The sequence below is a fragment of the Artemia sp. Qi Xiang Cuo genome, unplaced genomic scaffold, assembly GCF_049724085.1.
Source record: "Artemia sp. Qi Xiang Cuo unplaced genomic scaffold, ASM4972408v1 HiC_scaffold_3233, whole genome shotgun sequence".
Lineage (NCBI taxonomy): Eukaryota > Metazoa > Arthropoda > Branchiopoda > Anostraca > Artemiidae > Artemia > Artemia sp. Qi Xiang Cuo.
Genome location: NW_028300626.1, coordinates 174,139 through 195,269, shown reverse-complemented (window position 1 = coordinate 195,269; position 21,131 = coordinate 174,139).

The following is a 21,131-nucleotide window of genomic DNA, read 5'->3' as shown; positions in this document are numbered from 1 at the left end:
TTTTATGGGGAAATTTATTAAATTCATAGCTTCTCACAGAATTGTTTTAATTAAATGTTTAGGAGGAGTTTTCTTTACAATAATACCCGGAGTTGTTACAGCTCTGTTCAATTCCTCCTGTAGCGATAGTGGTCTCTCTATTGGGGCTGCTGGGGAGACCATATCGTCTGGAAATCTTTTGGGGGAACAAGGAGTCGAAATTATATCAGACAAAAATCGGGTTTTTGGAGATAGGGTATAATCTAATTCTCCTGCACTCTCCGATGATGATTTTTTGGACTTTTTGGACTATTCTTGCTTGTACTAGGGATTTTCTTTTGGGAATAACTAGGTTTTTCATAGCTAAAAATTCTTCAAAGTTTTCCTCGTCACTATCTTTTTTTATATGAAATATGAAAAATTTTTTAAAAATTTTTTTTTGATTTTTTGAAATAATCTTGCTTGAAATTAAAGGATTTTATCTCAGCAAACCTTGACTGAGGGGGTTCGTCTTGTGCGTCTGACAAATCGGTAGATGGGGGTCTCGATACCTATCTTTCTGGAAATTTGGCTCTTTTTATTCAGCTAACATGTGCCTTATAAGTTGTTCCATTATCGGGGTTCGCCATTTTAGAAATAAAATCGCTATCATATTTTTTGATTATTCTATACGGTCCAGCATATTTATTGGAAAGTTTTTTGCCTTCCGTCTTTGCCTCATTTGTTTGATAGACGCAATCTCCTATCTTAAAATCTCTATTCCCTTTGACTTTAGGTAGGTTTCTTAGCTCTTGGCTTAGATTACATTTTTCCAACTCTTGCCTAACTATCTTGTAAGTTTTTCTCATCATATATATGAACTCTTGTTTTTAATCCTCCATATTATTATAATATTGTTGGGACTCAACAATATCATCATACAGTATTCTGAAGTCGCGACCGAATAACATATAAAAAGGACTATCTTTAGTGGTCTCCTAAAAAGCAGTATTTATTATGTTGGTCAAATAAGGTAGGAATTGATCCCAGTCATTCCTGTTGTCTCTTGTATAATTGTTTAAGACATTCAAAATATTTTATGTCTGTTTTCGATTTTACCATTAGCTTGTGGATGATAAGGAGATGTCACCAATTTCTCTATATTAAGAAAACTCATTAAATCTTTTGTTACTTTGGATACAAAATTACTTCCATTATCGCTTATCACCTAATTAGGAATGCCAAATTTTAAAAATAATTTTGCTAACGCCGTACTCGTAGCGTACACGCCTTGATTCTTTAAAGCCTTTGCAAAATTAAATCCGGAAAAGTGATCTATAACTGACAAAATACAAGTATGGCCCCTGTTGGAAACAGGTAAGATTCCACTAGTTCCATATAAATCCAAAGAGATAATATCGAAGGGGGACCTCGCTACCGGGACTCTTCCCATTGGAGGGTTAGGATAAGCTGTTTTTTTTTCTCAAGTTACACGCTTCGTATGTACCTACAAAGTCTTTGAGTTTTGTTTATGCCAACGGGACATAAAAATATTGTTTAGTTTATGAAAGGTTTTAGTCATTCCTAAATGTCCACCTATGTCTGAATGGAAATATTAAAAGGCAGGTATCATTAAGTTTTGGGGTAATACAGGTATTATTGAGGTTTGGTTTCTATTTGCCTCAGTTTTCATAATTCTGCATAAGATTTCTTTGTCAAGATCATAATAAAAATTATCTATTTCTTTTCTATGAGTTTTAAATTTATCTGGTAGCATATCATCGTTCACAAAATACTTAATAAGTGCTAGACACATTTCGTCCTTACTTTGATTTATTTTTATTTTTTCCAAGGATAAGCGACAATAGTTATTCTTATTTTCTTCTACTCTGTCTTTAACTTTGTTTTTCTTGTATTTGCGTTTACTCTTAGTATTGATAGTATTAATTTTGTCCTGCTTGGCTTCCGACGGAATATTTTCTGGGATTATACTCAAGAAATCACAAGCCGCATTTTGTTTACCTTTTAAATATCTAAAATTTGTAATCTAGGTCTTAGATTTTCATAATCCATCTAGCTAGAATTCCAGTAGGGTTTTTGAAAGTGCGCAAGTATTGCAGACTTTTGTGGTCTGAACATAGCTTAAATTTTCGACCAATTAGATAGTGTCTAAATTTATCGAAGGGGTGGATTATAGATAATAATTCTAAGTGTATGGCGGAATAATTACTTTCGCCTTTTCATATAGTTCTGCTCGAATAGTATATAACTGTTTCTACTTTTTTCTGATTAGACGGTCCCTCTAGAGGGTCAGGGTTTTCTACCGGAATTATTTGAGAGAGAATAGCACCAATGCCTTTCTAACTGGCTTCATTTGTGACTACGAATTATCCGTTTTCGAAAACAGGCAACGATAAAATAGGTTCAGAAGTGAGTGTCTTTTTGAGACGGTCTAAGGAAGTTTGAGTTTCTTAGAAAAATTGATATTTTGTTAACTATTATTTTGATTGTTCCCTTTAGTTAATTCTGTTAGGGGGTCCACAATTTGGGCATAATTGAGTACGAATTTTCTAAAGTAGCCACAAAGACCTAGAATTCCTCTTAATTCATTCATAGTTCGAGTGGGTTTAAGATTTTCAACACATTTTATCTTGTCAGGGTCTGGGGATATCTCTGCTTGAGACACCACTACTCCTAAAAATTTAATTTTAGGTTGAAATAAGTTTACTTTTTCAGGCCGGCATTTTAGATTGCCTTCTCTGAATTTCTTGAACACTTTAGCTAATGTTGCTAAATGTTGTACTGCATTTTCACCTGCGCATACCACATCATCAACGAAGTGAATTATATTTTTTAATCCACATAATAGGTGTAATAGGGGTCTACATAGCGAACTTGAACTTGTTTTAAGTACCCCCTTCTGGGTCCATTTTATTCTTCTGAGGGGCCTGTCGCGTTTCCATGCGGGTTTATTTCATATGTTGGTGCGGTTTTATTTAATATGTTTCCATCTTTTGAAAAGAAATTGGGGGAAGTCTTCCTTGAAGGTCTTGCGGTTAATTCGCCTATGATATTTATTCCTGATTTACTGTAGTTTGCTACAATTGAGTTAATTTCAATCATTTGATCTACTTCCTGAACTGCCAGGTCTAACGTTTGAATATTTTTGGATATTACCATACGATATAATTTTGGGGTAAGCCCTTGTAAAAAGGCATATAGTACGATTTTTTCATATAATTCTCCGGAACCTTTTCCAAATTTTGCTTCGACTGAAACTCGTACATTATGTACATATTCTATCACATTATGTGTTTGGTCAAAGCATACCGTCCCCTGTTTTCATTTATTTTTTGAATTTCTTTCAATGAATCTGTCTCAGAATGCCTTTAGTAATTTGTCGACCGTATTTATTGGGAGATTTTTATCATCCCCTACAATATTTTCAATTTGTTTTAGGAAGGTTAAAGCTTGCCCTCTCAATCTTAGGAGGACCATACTTATTGATGTTTTTAGCTCTGTTTTGGTTATGTCTACAAATTGGGCCAATTGGATATTAAATTCGTCGACATCTGATTGTCCATCATATTGAGGAATTGATTTCGTTATTTCAACATGTTTCGCGACCAATTTTTGAGCAATTAATTGTTCACTTAATTCTTCTGACATATTTGTGGTGTTTTTTTTGAAATAGTTAAATTAACACTCTAAAATTACACAAACACAATTAATAGACTCTTTTCACTTAATCTATTAAGAGGAAAACTACCTATCTCCTACTTTCTATTCTAAGAGGGTTTCCCTAATAATAGCCTAGGGGCTCTAGGTTTAAACAATTTTTCTTACAAGTCTGTATCCATCCATTGATTTAAAATTAAATTAAAAAAATTGTAGCATAACTAGTTCGCATGTTTTCCTCCAAGTTTCCGACCACACCACTTGCGCCATTATGATTTTCGACCATTCTTGCGCCATTATGGTTTTGCATCATTACGTCTGCGCAACTTGCACCGCTTATGGCCACCTTGCGCCACTTACGGTTGAGGATGTACTAGCGCCACTTATGACCGTGCCGCATATAATGGGAGGACTAAATTTAAATGTAATGGGGGAAGATGACCACGCCACTTGTGATGGGGGGAATTGTTAAGCATATAGCAATGTAATTCTATTCAATCGTACTGATAATCAGAATAGTCACAATCAGAATATAGAATCCGAATGCGGAATGCCCGAAAAATATATTTTCACTACTATATAGCACGGGTCTTGATTCTGTGCACCAAGAATTTTTTCAAGATTGGACTTATTCACTTTGGGGCACCACCATATCCTTATTATGTCGTCAAACTATCCTTATTATGTTGTATAAGGGTCCAATAATTTTATTGCTGCTTTTAATCATTCTAATTTCATATTCCTCAAAGTACACATCACTCTGTTTTTAAAACAGTGTTTAAAATTTCAGATAACTACTCTTCACAAAGATTCCAATCCCTCTTATCTTTTTACATCAATGGACTGTTAGCCTGTCAAGCGAATGTTAATCTGTCAAGCGTGGTAAAAATTCCTTTTGTTCATTACGCGAAGTTCAAATCTGTCCGATTTATAATTTCAATAGATCACGCTTACTTTGCTCTGCAGATCAAAGGGGATGAAGTTTTACAAAGTAAAACTAAGTATGTCTGTGAATAAAAATCATCCTTTTACTTGGTGTTTTAAATAAATATCTGCCTGGGAACGAATGTGGTTTTTCTTTCCCTGTTAGAAGTTTAGACAAAAATCTGAAAAGGGATTTAAACGCAATTAAGGGGAGTTTAATTTATATCGGGAATATTTTTAGAAGAAAATAAGATTTAAGTTATTTTATTTTCTGTTACGGTACAATGGTAGGATTTGTGGGGGGGGGAAGTTACATAAAGCTGCGAAGATATTCATTCTTTAGAAAAACATGTTATAGTGAACTTTTTAGGACTGGTCTTTGGCAGTCACCCGCCCTACTTAAAAATGTAAAGGTTTTGAGTATGCCTATATTTACATAAAAGTAGACCTATTTGGATATTCTTAAGAATTCCATATAATATATAATAAAATTAAAAGTAAATCTAAAAAAATGTTCTTTATTAACCGAAGGAAAGATTATTATTCAAAAAGACAACGGACTAAATTGCCCAAGGTAAACATTTAGCTGTCAACCTTTAGAGGGTGGGTATTGCTGGAATAGCAAATACGAAATATAAAATAAAAGTGAAATTAAAGCTAAAACTTCTTTTCTTCTTCAAAAAGGGTTTTTTTTCCAAAATACTCTGGGTTAGTTTGCCAAAGGTAATTAGCGTAGCTGTTATCCTCTTAAAACGTTTGTCACATTAGCTATACAACGCATTAAGAGCGTATCTTTTTTACACGTTATTCCTCATCTTAGGCTCAGAGCTTGATTTTTTTTTTAAATAAAAAATTAACCCACATATATATAAACAACAAATAACCGATGATTATTAGATATATTATCTTATCCTAGCAAAAAGTTTGCGACGAAGAAGAAAAAAAACGGAATGAAAATCAAAGGCTAAAAATTCTACCCAGCTGTGTATTTTTTTGGTTAAGTGTATATTGTATATTATTAAAAATTAGTTATAATAATAATAATTTTTTTAATAAATAATTTCAAATTTATTATAAATAAATTTTACTTATAATTTAATTATAAAATTTAACATTAATAACAATATTTTTAAATATGTAATTTTATTTTTATTATAAATAAATTCAATATTGTCTTTTATTATATATTAATATTATAAATAATGTAATAATATATTGAATTTCACCAAAACACAGTTAGCCACTGACATCCTAAAACAATATGAATACAAAACAAGTAAAAATAATTGTGGTTCAATGCTATAACCATTTTTGAAAATATTACGCATATTACAGGCTTACACAAACTTAAATTCTCAAAACAACTGTTATTATAAAATGTGGTTGAAGAACCACCCAATATCCAAATAAATCTATATAATTTTTTCTAGGAGAAACAATTAAACAAAATATATCAAATTTGGGGAGTGGGAAGGGGATTTGGCAAATTTTTGAAAAATAGAGATTGTTTACGTCAAGTTCCTTATTTTCTGGTTACTATCAAAATTTACTGCGCTTTTTTATGTTATCGGTCCTCAAAAGAAGAAGGGGAGGGGCAATCTTTTGCCTTTAGGTACCTATGTAATATTCAAAATCTCTCACCTTCCAAGTCCCAAGTTCTAGAATAGGCACATCACAACTATTAATTTTGACAGTTGGTATGCTGACCATTTCCTTCAGTATTCAGACTTAAGTAGAAAACAAGCTAGTTGGATTAACTTAGTAAAATTACTGTACCTAAGTCTTTGCAAGATTTGAAATTAATCTCAAAGACTTTATGTATATATATACAGTCAGTAGGAACCCATTATTGACTCTGACGCGAACAAGATTCAGCCAATTTGTGGGCTACAATCCCTGTACGAACAAGACCACATCCCCTTTTTAGGCCAATCAGGGATTTAGAATACTGACGGGGAATTTGTATAATCGACAAAGTCGAAAATCTGACGGGGAATTCTAATGTATCATGAGGGGAATTAAGAAACTAATATAGCTTCATTTTCTTTAGGCTTAGCGATAAATTCAGGAATTATTATTTCGAAGCCTTAATAGTGTAACTAGGACACCTTATATAATTTTCAGAAATTCAAACAAGATACTAGGAGATTAATAGAGATTGAATATGATTAACGCGGGTATTGTTTCCTGGGAATTTTAAATGTGACAGTGCAGGGATGCCAAAACAAAGGAACATTCAGAAATTACGTTTCGGGGATGTTTTATGTTTATAGATGTAAGGATTTATATTGTTCACCATACAAGCGGGCTATCATTCCATGTTTTATTTGATGTTTTCTTTTGTATGGATGTAAAATTTTTTATTGTTAACATACAAGCGGGCTCTCATTCAATGTTTTATTTAATGATGTTTTTTTTGTATGGATTTTTTATTTTTAAGGATGTTAGGATTTTTATTGTGCACCATACAAGCGGGCTATCTTTCCATGTTTTTTTTAATGTTTTTCATTTTTATCGATGTTTTATGTTTATGGATGTAACGATTTTTATTGTTCACCATACAAGCGGGCTATTATTCCATGTTTTAATTAATGATATTTTTTTGTATGGATGTCTTATGTTAATGGATGTAAGGATTTTTATTGTTCACTATACAAGCGGGCTATCATTCCAAGCAGACACAGGGAAATTGATGTTAAGCGGCACAGTATCGTAACAAGTTATTTGTACATTCAATTTATCAATTGGATTTTTGATAGAAGTTAACAGTGACCTGTTTCGGGGCATTATTTACGGTATCATCCTGAGAAAATGCATACCACGATGATTTGAGATGCATACTGGACACACAATTTCTTCTGATGGCTGGGTTCCATGTCCCGGCTCATGAACACGAAGTATCCCCCCTCCAACCCCCTCCCTCAACAACCACCCCCCTCTTGTCCCCTCCTCCCATCCCCCACCTTCAAAACTTTTTTTTTCTTTTAATGGTTTTTTTTTAAACTTTTTTTTAAATGTCTTAGAATGAGATTAAGCATAATTAAAACATTAAAACTTTACATTTAATATTTTACAAACTCTAAATGAGAATGGTGTAGATATGTTATTCATGAACTTTACTATTAGAAAAATAATGTTGTAGTAGCACTCTTTTTTTGGACTGAATTTTTTGAACTGAAATTATTCAACCTTTTTTTTACGTATCTTAAAATGACATGAAATATGCATGTGACTCTACCAATTGTACTCCATGCTTGTTCAAAGACACGTCATTGAGAAAAAATACATTCTTACAACAAACTTGCTATACATGACAAATGAAACATGACAAATGATACTTGACGGTGTCTGTTCTGTCTTTGTCGGGTAAAACTTCAAAAGGTTAGATTTTCGTTTTTTTTTCTTTTTTTTTTTTTTTGGCACTGAGGACGACTTGGTGAATGTCCTTGTCGAAATATTTGCTTATTTCTCCTTCTTCATAGTTTTCCACTGGCTGACAAAATCCTCGTTTTTTCACCTATTTTTATTTTATTTTTCATTTTTTTATCTTCTTTCCTCTCTGAATTTCATTTGTCAGTGAGAAAATCTAAGTATCAGAGTAAATAATTTCTTTATCAATGTCTTTTGACAGATACATTTGATGACTTTGACCAAATCTAAGTATCATAGCGAATAAATTCTTTATCAACTTCATTTGTCGGATACATCAGATAGCATTCACAAAATCTAAGTATCAGAGTGAGTAAATTCATTATCATCGTCCTTTGTAAGATATGTCTTATAAAATTGAGAAAATCTAGGTATCATAGGGAACAAAGTCTTTATTAACATTCATTATCGATATCATTTGTTGGATACGTCGGATAACAGTGACAAAATATATGTATTAGAAATACTAAATTAGATATCATCATCCATTGTTGGAAATGCCATTATGAAAAAATTGTAATTAACAAACTCTTTCTTGAATTCACTCTTGGATACACATTATAGACATTTCATTCAAGAAATTATGAATAATTGATAACTTTGACCAAATCTAAGTATCATAACGAATAAATTCTTTATCAACTTCATTTGACAAATACGTTTGATAGTGTCAGAGTGAGTAAATTCTTTATCATCGTCCTTTGTCAGATATGTCTGATAAAATTGAGAAAATCTAGGTATCAGAGGGAACAAATTCTTTATTAACATTCATTATCGATATCATTTGTTGGATACGTCGGATAATAGTGACAAAATCTATGTATTAGAATTAATAAATTCTATATCAACATACTTTTCAGATACATCTGATAAAATTGACTAGATCTAAGTATCAGATTCAATAAATTCTTTATCAGCTTCATTTGTCGGATACATCAGATAGCATTCACAAAATCAAAGTATTGGAGTAAATAAATTAATTATCATCGTCCTTTGTCAGATATGCCTGATAAAATTGAGAAAATCTAAGCATCAGAGTGAATAAATTCTTTATCTACTTAAAAATAGTACTAAAAATTTATTGTTAAACATCCAGAAACGATGAATAAATTCTTTATCTACATACTAGATATAATTGATAAAATTGAGAGAATCTAGGCATCAGAGTGAATAAATTCTTTATCAATGTCTTTTGACATATACGTTTGATAATACTGACCAAAACTAAGTATCATAGTGAATAAATTATGTATCAACTTCTTTGCAGACATATTAGTTAACATTCACAAAATCTAAGTATCAGAGTGAATAAATTCTTTATCAACATGCTTTGTCAGATATGCCTGATAAAATTGAGAAAATCAAAGTATCAGAGTGAATAAATTCTTTATCAATATCTTTTGACAGATATGTTTGATAACTCTGAAATAATTTAAGTATCAAATTGAACAAATTCCTTATTAACATTCTTTATCGATATCATTTGTCGGATACGTCGGATAACATTGACAAAATCTATGTATTAAAATGAATAAATTTTTTATCATCATCCATTGTTGGATATCAATGTCAATTGACAGATAAGTTTGATAAAACTGACATAATTTAAGTATTGAATTGAACAAATTATTTATTAACATTCTTTATTGATATCATTTGTCAGATACGTCGGATAATATAAACAAAAGCTATTTATTAGAATGAATAAATTCTTTATCATCATCCATTGTTGGATGTCATTATGAAAAAATTATAAGTATCAGAGCCAATAAATTCATTAACATTTTTTATATCAAAATCTTTTGTTAGATACATCGGATAAAATTGACAAAATCTAAGTATCAGAACGAATATATTCTTTATTAACCTCCTTTGCCGGTTATGTCGGTTAATATTATCAAGACTAAGTATCAGAGTGATCAAATTCTATATCAAAATCTATGTTCAGATTTATCAATATCATGTGACATTTACGTTTGATAGTGTCAGAGTGAATAAATTCTTTATCATTATCTTTTGTCAGATATTATTGATAAAATTAAAAAAATCTAGGCATCAGAGTGAATAAATTCTTTATCAATATTTTTTGACAGATACGTTTGACAATACTGACCAAAGCTAAGTATCATAGTGAATAAATTCTATATCAACTTCTTTGTCGGATACATCAGATAAAATTCACAAAATCTAAATATCAGAGTGAATAAATTCTTTATCAACATGATTTGTCAGATATGCTTGATAAAATTGAGAAAATCTAAGTATCAGAGTGAAGAAATTCTTTATCAATGTCTTTTGACAGATACGTTTAATAACACTGACCAAATCTAAGTATCATAGTGAATAAATTCTATATCAACTTCTTTGTCAGATATATCAGATAACATTAACAAAATCTATGTATATGAGTGAATAAATTCCTTATCAATGTCTTTTGACAGATACGTTTGATAACACTGACATAATTTAAGTATAAAATTGAACGCATTCTTTATTAACATTCTTTATAGATATCATTTGTCGGATACCTCGGATAACATTGACAAAATCTATGTATTAGAATGAATAAATTCTTTATCATCATCCATTTTTGGATATGTCATTATGAAAAAATTGTAAGTATCAGAACCAATAAATTCATTAATTTTTTTTATCAACATCATTTGTCGGATACGTCGGATAACATTGACAAAATCTATGTATTAAAATGAATAAATTTGTTATCATCATCCATTGTTGGATATCAATGTCAATTGACAGATAAGTTTGATAAAACTGACATAATTTAAGTATTAAATTGAACAAATTATTTATTAACATTCTTTATTGATATCATTTGTCAGATACGTCGGATAATAAAAACAAAAGCTATTTATTAGAATGAATAAATTCTTTATCATCATCCATTTTTGGATGTCATTATGAAAAAATTATAAGTATCAGAGCCAATAAATTCATTAACATTTTTTATATCAAAATCTTTTGTTAGATACATCGGATAAAATTGACAAAATCTAAGTATCAGAACGAATATATTCTTTATTAACCTCCTTTGCCGGTTATGTCGGTTAATATTATCAAGACTAAGTATCAGAGTGATCAAATTCTATATCAAAATATATGTTCAGATTTATCAAAATCATGTGAGATCTATGTTTGATAGTGTCAGAGTGTATAAATTCTTTATCATTATCTTTTGTCAGATATTATTGATAAAATGAAAAAAATCTAGGCATCAGAGTGAATATATTCTTTATCAATATTTTTTGACAGATACGTTTGACAATACTGACCAAAGCTAAGTATCATAGTGAATAAATTCTATATCAACTTCTTTGTCGGATACATCAGATAAAATTCACAAAATCTAAATATCAGAGTGAATAAATTCTTTATCAACATGATTTGTCAGATATGCTTGATAAAATTGAGAAAATCTAAGTATCAGAGTGAAGAAATTCTTTATCAATGTCTTTTGACAGATACGTTTAATAACACTGACCAAATCTAAGTATCATAGTGAATAAATTCTATATCAACTTCTTTGTCAGATACATCAGATAACATTAACAAAATCTATGTATATGAGTGAATAAATTCCTTATCAATGTCTTTTGACAGATACGTTTGATAACACTGACATAATTTAAGTATAAAATTGAACGCATTCTTTATTAACATTCTTTATAGATATCATTTGTCGGATACCTCGGATAACATTGACAAAATCTATGTATTAGAATGAATAAATTCTTTATCATCATCCATTTTTGGATATGTCATTATGAAAAAATTGTAAGTATCAGAACCAATAAATTCATTAATTTTTTTTATCAACATCATTTGTCGGATACGTCGGATAACATTGACAAAATCTATGTATTAAAATGAATAAATTTGTTATCATCATCCATTGTTGGATATCAATGTCAATTGACAGATAAGTTTGATAAAACTGACATAATTTAAGTATTAAATTGAACAAATTATTTATTAACATTATTTATTGATATCAATTGTCTGATACGTCGGATAATATAAACAAAAGCTATTTATTAGAATGAATAAATTCTTTATCATCATCCATTGTTGGATGTCATTATGAAAAAATTATAAGTATCAGAGCCAATAAATTCATTAACATTTTTTATATCAAAATCTTTTGTTAGATACATCGGATAAAATTGACAAAATCTAAGTATTAGAACGAATATATTCTTTATTAACTTCCTTTGCCGGTTATGTCGGTTAATATTATCAAGACTAAGTATCAGAGTGATCAAATTCTATATCAAAATATATGTTCAGATTTATCAATATCATGTGACATTTATGTTTGATAGTGTCAGATTGAATAAATTCTTTATTATTATCTTTTGTTAGATATTATTGATAAAATTGAAAAAATCTAGGCATCAGAGTGAATATATTCTTTATCAATATTCTTTGACCGATACGTTTGACAATACTGACCAAAGCTAAGTATCATAGTGAATAAATTCTATATCAACTTCTTTGTCGGATACATCAGATAAAATTCACAAAATCTAAATATCAGAGTGAATAAATTCTTTATCAACATGATTTGTCAGATATGCTTGATAAAATTGAGAAAATCTAAGTATCAGAGTGAAGAAATTCTTTATCAATGTCTTTTGACAGATACGTTTAGTAACAGTGACCAAATCTAAGTATCATAGTGAATAAATTCTATATCAACTTCTTTGTCAGATATATCAGATAACATTCACAAAATCTATGTATATGAGTGAATAAATTCCTTATCAATGTCTTTTGACAGATACGTTTGATAACACTGACATAATTTAAGTATAAAATTGAACGCATTCTTTATTAACATTCTTTATAGATATCATTTGTCGGATACCTCGGATAACATTGACAAAATCTATGTATTAGAATGAATAAATTCTTTATCATCATCCATTTTTGGATATGTCATTATGAAAAAATTGTAAGTATCAGAACCAATAAATTCATTAAATTTTTTTTTATCAACATCATTTATCGGATACGTCGGATAACATTGACAAAATCTAAGTGTCATAGTGAATAGATTTTGTTTATCCACATCTTTTGTCAGATAAAACGGATAAAATTGACAAAATCTAAGTATCAGAGTGAATAAATGCTTTATCAACATCCCTTGTTGGATATATCGGATAAAATTGAGAAAATCTAAGTATCAGAGTGATTAAATGCTAAATCAACATCCATTTCTCGAATACATAGGATAAAATTGATAAAATCTAATTTGTTATAGTGAATAATATTTTTTTATCAACATCCTTTGCCGGTTATGTCGGTTAATATTATTAAAACTAAGTGTCAGAGTGATTAAATTCTATATCAACATCTATTATCAGATTTATCAATGTCATTTGACAGGTACTTTTGATAGTATCAGAGTTAAAAAATTCTTTATCATTATCCTTTGTCAGATATGATTGACAAAATTGAGAAAATCTAGGCTTCAGAGTGAATAGATTCTTTATCAATGTCTTTTGACAGATACGTTTGGTAGCACTGACCAAATCTAAGTATCCTAGTAAATAAATTCTATATCAACTTCTTTGTCTGATACATCAGATAACATTCACAAAATCTAAGTATCAGAGTAAATAAATTCATTATCAACATGATTTGTCAGATATGTCGGATGAAATTGACAAAATCTAAGTATCAGAGTGATTAAATTCTATATCACCGTCCTTTTTTCGGATACATAAGATAAAATTGATAAACTCTAAGTGTCAGAGTGAAATTTTTTTATCAACATCTTTTTGTCAGATACATTGGATAAAATTGACAAAATCTAAGTATCAGACAGAATGAATTCGTATTTAACGTCTTTATCAAATACATCAGATAATATTCATAAAATCTAAGTTCTATTCATTTTGAGTTTATGCATCGTTACGTTTTAGGATAGATTTGTGTTAGACTGGTTATAGATGCCAGTACATCCACTCAGACACACAGTCATAGTGAGAGAGAGATATGCAAAAAGTTAGGTTAATTTAGGTTCACTTAGAGTGGCGCGAAACATTGATAAGGAATTTATTCACTCTGATGCCTAGATTTTCTCAATTTTATCAATCATATCTGACAAAAAATAATGATAAAGAATTTATTCACTCTGATACTATCAAATGTATATGTCAAATGACATTGATAAATCTGACAATAGATGTTGATATAGAATTTGATCACTCTGACCCTTAGTCTTGATAACGTTAACCGACATAACCGGCAAAGAATGTTGATAAAAAAAAATTATTCACTCTAACAATTATATTTTGTCAATTTTATCCTATGTATCCAAGAAATGGATGTTGATATAGAATTTAATCCCTCTGATACTTTCAATTTGTCAATTTTATCCAATATATCCGACAAAAGTTGTTGATAAAGCATTTATTCACTCTGATACTTAGATTTTTTCAATTTTATCCGATGTATCTGACAAAAGATGTTAATAAAAAAATTTATTCACTCTAACACATTGATTTTGTTAATGTTATCCGACGTATCCGACAAATGATGTTGATAAAAAAAAATGTTAATGAAATTATTGGCTCTGATACTTACAATTTTTTCATAATAACATATCCAACAATGGATGATGATAAAGAATTTATTCATTCTAATATATAGATTTCGTCAATGTTATCCGAGGTATCCGACAAATGATATCGATTAAGAATGTTAATAAAGAATTTTTTCAATTTGATACTTAAATTATGCCAATGTTATCAAATGTATCTGTCAAAAGACAATGATAAAGAATTTGTTCACTCTGATACTTAGATCTGCTCAATTTTATCTGGCATATCTGACAAAGCATGTTGATAAAGAATTTATTCACTCTGATAGTTAGATTATGTGAATGTTATCTGATATATCTGACAAAAAAGTTGGTAAATAATTTATTCAGCATGATACTTACATTTGGTCAATTTTAACAAAGGTATCTGTAAAAGGAAATTGATAAAGAATTTATTCACTCTGAGACTTAGATTTTCTCAATTTTATCAAGAATATCTGACAAATCATGTTGATAAAGAATTTATTCACTCTGATTCTTAGATTTTGTGAATGTTATCTGATGTATCCGACAAAGAAGTTTATGTAGAATTTATTCACTTTGATACTTAGATTTGGTCAGTATTATCAAACGTATCTGTCAAAAGACATTGATAAAGAATTAATTCACTCTGAAACCTATATTTTCTCAATTTTATCGATCATATCTGACAAAAGATAATGATAAAGAATTTATTCACTCTGACACTATCAAACGTATCTGTCAAATGATATTGATAAATCTGACAATAAATGTTGATATTTAATTTAATCACTCTGATACTTAGTTTTGATAATATTAACCAACATAACTGGCAAATGATGTTGATAAAAAGAAATTTATTCACTCTAACACTTAGATTTTGTCAATTTTATCCTATTCATCCGAGAAATGGAAATTAATATAGAATTTAATCACCCTGATACTTAGATTTTGTCAATTTTATACGATATATCTGTCAAATGACAGATTTCTGCCATAACCAACACCATTTAAAAAAGAAGAAGATTCAATATTTGAAAATACTAGCAGCAGCAGCAGCAATGATTTTATAACACCTGTGACAGTCAAAAGGAAAGACGGATTGATTCACCCTCCAGTGTGCAAAAGGGGAGTGGACATTACACTACGTGTTTGTGTTCAAAATGGTTGAAGTTCTGAAACATGTAAATGAAAATATTGGCGAAGCGGGAAGTTTAAGTTCCCCCAAAACACTTTCTAAAGTTTACTCTGGCAGCACATTAAAAAAAGCAAAAGAGTATCTACAGAATGAGCCAAGTTACACACTGCATAAGAATCGCAGGATTCATGGCAAACAATATCGACAAACTTAAGCCTTTTCCCCTCTACATATAATGCAAACTGATCTTTTAACTCTAGATGCGATTCAACGGCGTCACAATGCACCCTACAAATATATTCTGGTGGCAATCATTATCCTTAGTCGCTATGCCTATGCCATCCCATTACAGTCAAAGAGAGGTGTTGAAGTTGCTCAGGCCATAGAAAGTATTCTTGAACAGGATTGCTATAGAAAAATTCAATCGGATCGTGGTAGTGAATTTGTTAATCCCCATGTGCAAAAGGTTCTATTGAAATATAATACAACACTTTATCATAGTCACAGCCCCATAAAGGGTGCATTGGCTGAACAATTGATAAAAAACAATTCGTCTATTAATTTCAAGATATTGTACAATGAAAAATACATCTGCTTTTATTCAGGATTTAGATAAAATCATGCGGATATATAACCATCGACTCCATCGATTATTGTCCAACTCAAGCCCTCGGGAAGTTCATTGCAGTGAAAATACATTTGATGCTTTTCTAAAGCAATACTTTAATGGTGAAAAAGAAAAAAAATGTGAAGAAGAAATTCAATGTTGGTGATACTGTTCGAATTAATAGAACCACCAATATTTTTGAAAAGGAGAATTATCTATGGAGCACTGAACTTTTTAAAGTGTTCAAAATCCTGGACACCGAACCCACATTATATTGACTGCGAGACACCAAAGATGATGAAATTCTCGGCGGTTTTTATGAATATGAACTGCAAAAAGTTAGAAACACTAGTGAAATTTACGAAATTGAAAAGATATTAAAGAGTCTTACTCGTAGGGGCAAGAGACAACTGCTTGCTCGCTGGCTAGGATACAACTCTGATTTTGATTCTTGGGTCAGTGCTGAAGACATTAACAGTGCCCAATGAGTTCTATGTGACTTTCATTTCCAATGTTTCTGATCCTCTCTACAATGAATTGAATAGAACAAGTGATTTTTGGACGAAACTCTCCCCCACCATCAAACTCGATGACAACGGAAAGTATGAAGTGGCTCTTGTTGAGTGTATTCTCAAAAATACCTACGACATCCTGAGCAAAGATCTTAAATATGAAATACAAATTAGACTCTAGGATTGGCCACAACCACAATCCTCAAGTGATCAATAACAAATTCAAAAGATCAATTGGATGGATTATCCATATATTGAATTACACTACTAGGAACTCACCTTTATGAATTATTTATGTCGTTCTATTAATAAAAGAATTTCCGCTCGTAAAAAAGGAGCTTTTCATTTCAGCTATTCAAAGGAGGAGGGCAAGATCTACATTAGTTCACCTATTGTCAAAGAAAAGAAGGAAAAAGCCGACACGTACTTTAAGCACTAGTAGAAGAAGAAGCCCCAGGAAGAGAATTGTTAGATCGTAACTAGATTTTTTTTTCCTAAGATGTCCAACCTACCGCATAAGGATTCTCAACCTTCAATCACCGCCTCATTGAATCTATTCAATGCTGAAAATGTTGATGTGAGTGTCAAGCATCGATACTATGAACAATTTTATTCACAACAGCCCCATTCTGCAAATATTCACTTTCAAATTTATTCCAATAAAGCTTACTTTATGGACATATCTTCAATATTTATAAATTTGCAAATGAAAGTCTAAGAATTTAATAATACAATACCTATACGAGCAGATGGAACATCCTATGAAAAATGTATATTACATAATCTAATTCGTCAAATCAGTGTCTACATCAATGGCACGCTGGTGAGCACAAGCAACAATCTCTCAAATTATACAAGCTATATGCAATTCATGGTGATGACACCCAAGTCATACAAGGAATTGAGAGGCATCTCCAATGGCTATGAATATATTACTAATACTGATAGTACAGATGTACTTAAAAATGCTAAAAACTAGTGAATTACATCTAGTTGGAAAAATATATCATGAAATATTTAATATACCCCAATGGCTACCACCCAATGTTAAAGTGGATATAAAACTAACGCTTGCACCATCCAATTTCATATTAAGAAAAGAACTTGCTGCCAATCCTGATGTAAGTCTCTCCCTCACCTCGGCAATACTTCATGTACGCAAACAACAGGTCATGAGTTCTGTTGCTTTGGCAGTGGAAAAACTGAGAGTCAGTGGAAATAATATTAAACTACTTGTTCCTCATACAATCACCAATCAACGACATATTGCCATGGGGTCACGCACCTTCACCGATTCATCCTTTATCAATGGTGAAATTCCGTTAAAACTCGCTTTGGCATTTTTAAAAAGCGCCAGTGCAATAGGTTCATGGACTGGATGCCCACATAAATTCGAGATGTTTGGACTTTCATCTCTTGTGTGCAAAGTAAACGGTTTCCCACTCTACAATCTATCTTTTGATAAATCCTATAGAACATTGTATGAGTTGACCATGCAAACCCTAGATCATGATTCGCAACTATTTGAAAATGGTATAACCGAAGATATGTTTGCTAAAACACATGGTATCATTGTACTAGATTTGTCTGGCACGCAGGATATGAGTATAGTATGTACGGGGAGTGTGCGTTTAGAGTGTACATTTGCCAACCCATTGGCTGAGTATTGCACTAATCTCACTAAATCAATATGAAACCTATTGGAAAATCACTCCCGGAGGCAGTGTTCTACTAGAATTGGCACCATGAACACCAGTCAAATAATCAATGTATTTAATATGGATCCCTACATGTCCCAGTACAAATCCTATTGTCTGCCCTCGGACTTTCTTGGAAAAATTCAAAGTGTCAACTATACCTTAATTATTGTTAATACCAGTCCGTCGACTGTGCTGACTGGTCATTGGCTGTGCATCTTTCAAACAATGAAGACGATTGAATTTTTTGATCCTCTTGGACTACCCTATACATTCTACACACCCCACATCAGCAACTATATTGAGAGCAGTGGGAAAACTATTGATAAAAATCGGAGGAGAGTGCAGGATCTGACAACTAAAATCTGTGGCTTCCAGGCACTACTATATTTTTTGTTCCGATGTCGCGGCTATACTTACGAGCAGTTTCTCCAAATTTATGTTGACAATCCACGTCTGAACGACTTCCTAGTTGAAAATATCCTCTCAGACCTATACAGTATCGATTTCAGTGCCCTAAGAGTAAAGTGCTTTAAATTGTTTGTAAATTTGTTTATTAATAAAATGCATATATATATACAACAATGTCTTTAAATCTTCACTTTAGATTTCTTCTTCTTCGATGTATAGGCAACTGTCGTGAACCACTAATGCCGGTAGATCATTTGGATTCACTGCATATTGATCTTGATTTACTGCAAAGTCAGGGTCACATTTTCTACAGTATAATGTAACTTCACTCTTGTCATATCTCTTTGTATAGTCAATGATACTTTTTGCATTCATATTATGAAATTCACGATTTTCAATCTGACTTTTTGAAGCAATATCACATACAGTGTTTTCAAATGGTGAATCACATTCGGTAACTGCCAAATAAAAATCACTTGGTTTATAGTCATAATAGGCAGTGTCGTCACAACGATAACGTAGAAACCAAATTGTCTTGTTACCCCAACAGTTTAATTGTAGACCTGGCTCCTCCTTCCAGAATAATTTAAATACACGACGATACCAATCTCGTAGAAATAAACTAAAATCACGTTCGGGATTCTTTCCATTCATAGTGGGGTAAGTATTCTCCCACTGATCACATTTGTCATAGTGACAATTGGAGCACCGATGTCCTCTAGGGTGAGACTCACAAATCTCCTCAAGACATGAATTACATCCTTTAATTTTTACTGCATATCCCCTATGTAATTTACAGGGATTACATAATTTACACTTTTCACTATAGTCATCAATAATTGTACAATTCTCATATTGAGTCCAACTGCCATGAGTGTACATGCATAATTGACATGTATAGAACATTTTTTTTTTTGGTTTCCAATGACACTTGACTCTCTCACAGCTAAAACGAAACTGATCGTCCCTGCCGACGGATAAATTCAGGGTGGAGGAATGAGAGAGGAGTAACTCTGTGACGTAACCTCTTTCGAATGGTGGGGGGGAGCCATCTACATTAAATCTATTGGCAATGTTTTCAAAAGTGTATCCACGATATTATTCTGCTTTGTTCCAATTAATATATCAATAAATTGAGTATAAGCATTTGAGTCACATCGACAAAGCTTAATACAATAGTCCAATGGGGGAGAATCAGTCCTCATTATATCGTCCAGTGTTCCCCGGCAGAATATCTTTCGTTGAAGAGATAACTCGAGAAAATCATCATCCAAAATCAAATGTTTTTCCATAAACACTAGATTTGATCTAATTCTCTCTTTCTCAAATTAATTCATTTTTCAATTCTTTCACTCTGACTGCTGACTCTAGACTGACCATGAATCGTTAGCCCTAGCATTCTAACCTAACCAGAAAAGAAAGGGAACATTTTCGATTTCGAAACAATTTTATTGAATAATTACAACAACAATAATACTAAGCATGTACAATTAGCAATACAGTTTATTGTCTTCGATATCGATAAATAAAAGTTCAAATAGTGATAAAATCCTTTTAATAGACAGTGATGATAGAAATACACAAAAATACCAGATATTTCGGTCACATATACAGTGACCGTCATCAGTAGTAAAACGTCATCTGTGTTACTACTGATGACGGTCACTGTATAGGTGACCGAAATATCTGGTATTTTTGTGAATTTCTATCATCTCTGTCTATTAAAAGGATTTTATCCCTATTTGAACTGTTATTTATCGTCATGGAAAGGCAGTGTGGTCTCCGAAATTATCTATGTCTTCGATATGTTTCACTAGTGCTCTTAAAGCACATTGAAGTCTATTCACATGTGCTATATCAACTTTAGCAGCGAAACATAATTGATCCTCCATTTTAAATTTGCTCAAGGATATCACATATCTTGCATATACTTCATCCCATTCCAGACAAAGCCGTGATCCTCTCTCAATGTTTAGTGCTCTTGTATTATTGCTACCAACTCCACTATCAACTTCTAATAGGGTAAACATTCCATTCATCATCATCAACACAAATATATCCAAGTGAGTAAAGTCAAACTGTTCTTCTCACTCCTTTGAATTCAATTCACACACTGATAAACACTATAGCGAAAAGCCTTTCCTTAAATTCCCTGAAAGCCTCTCCCACTAATTTGTAACCGGCCCTC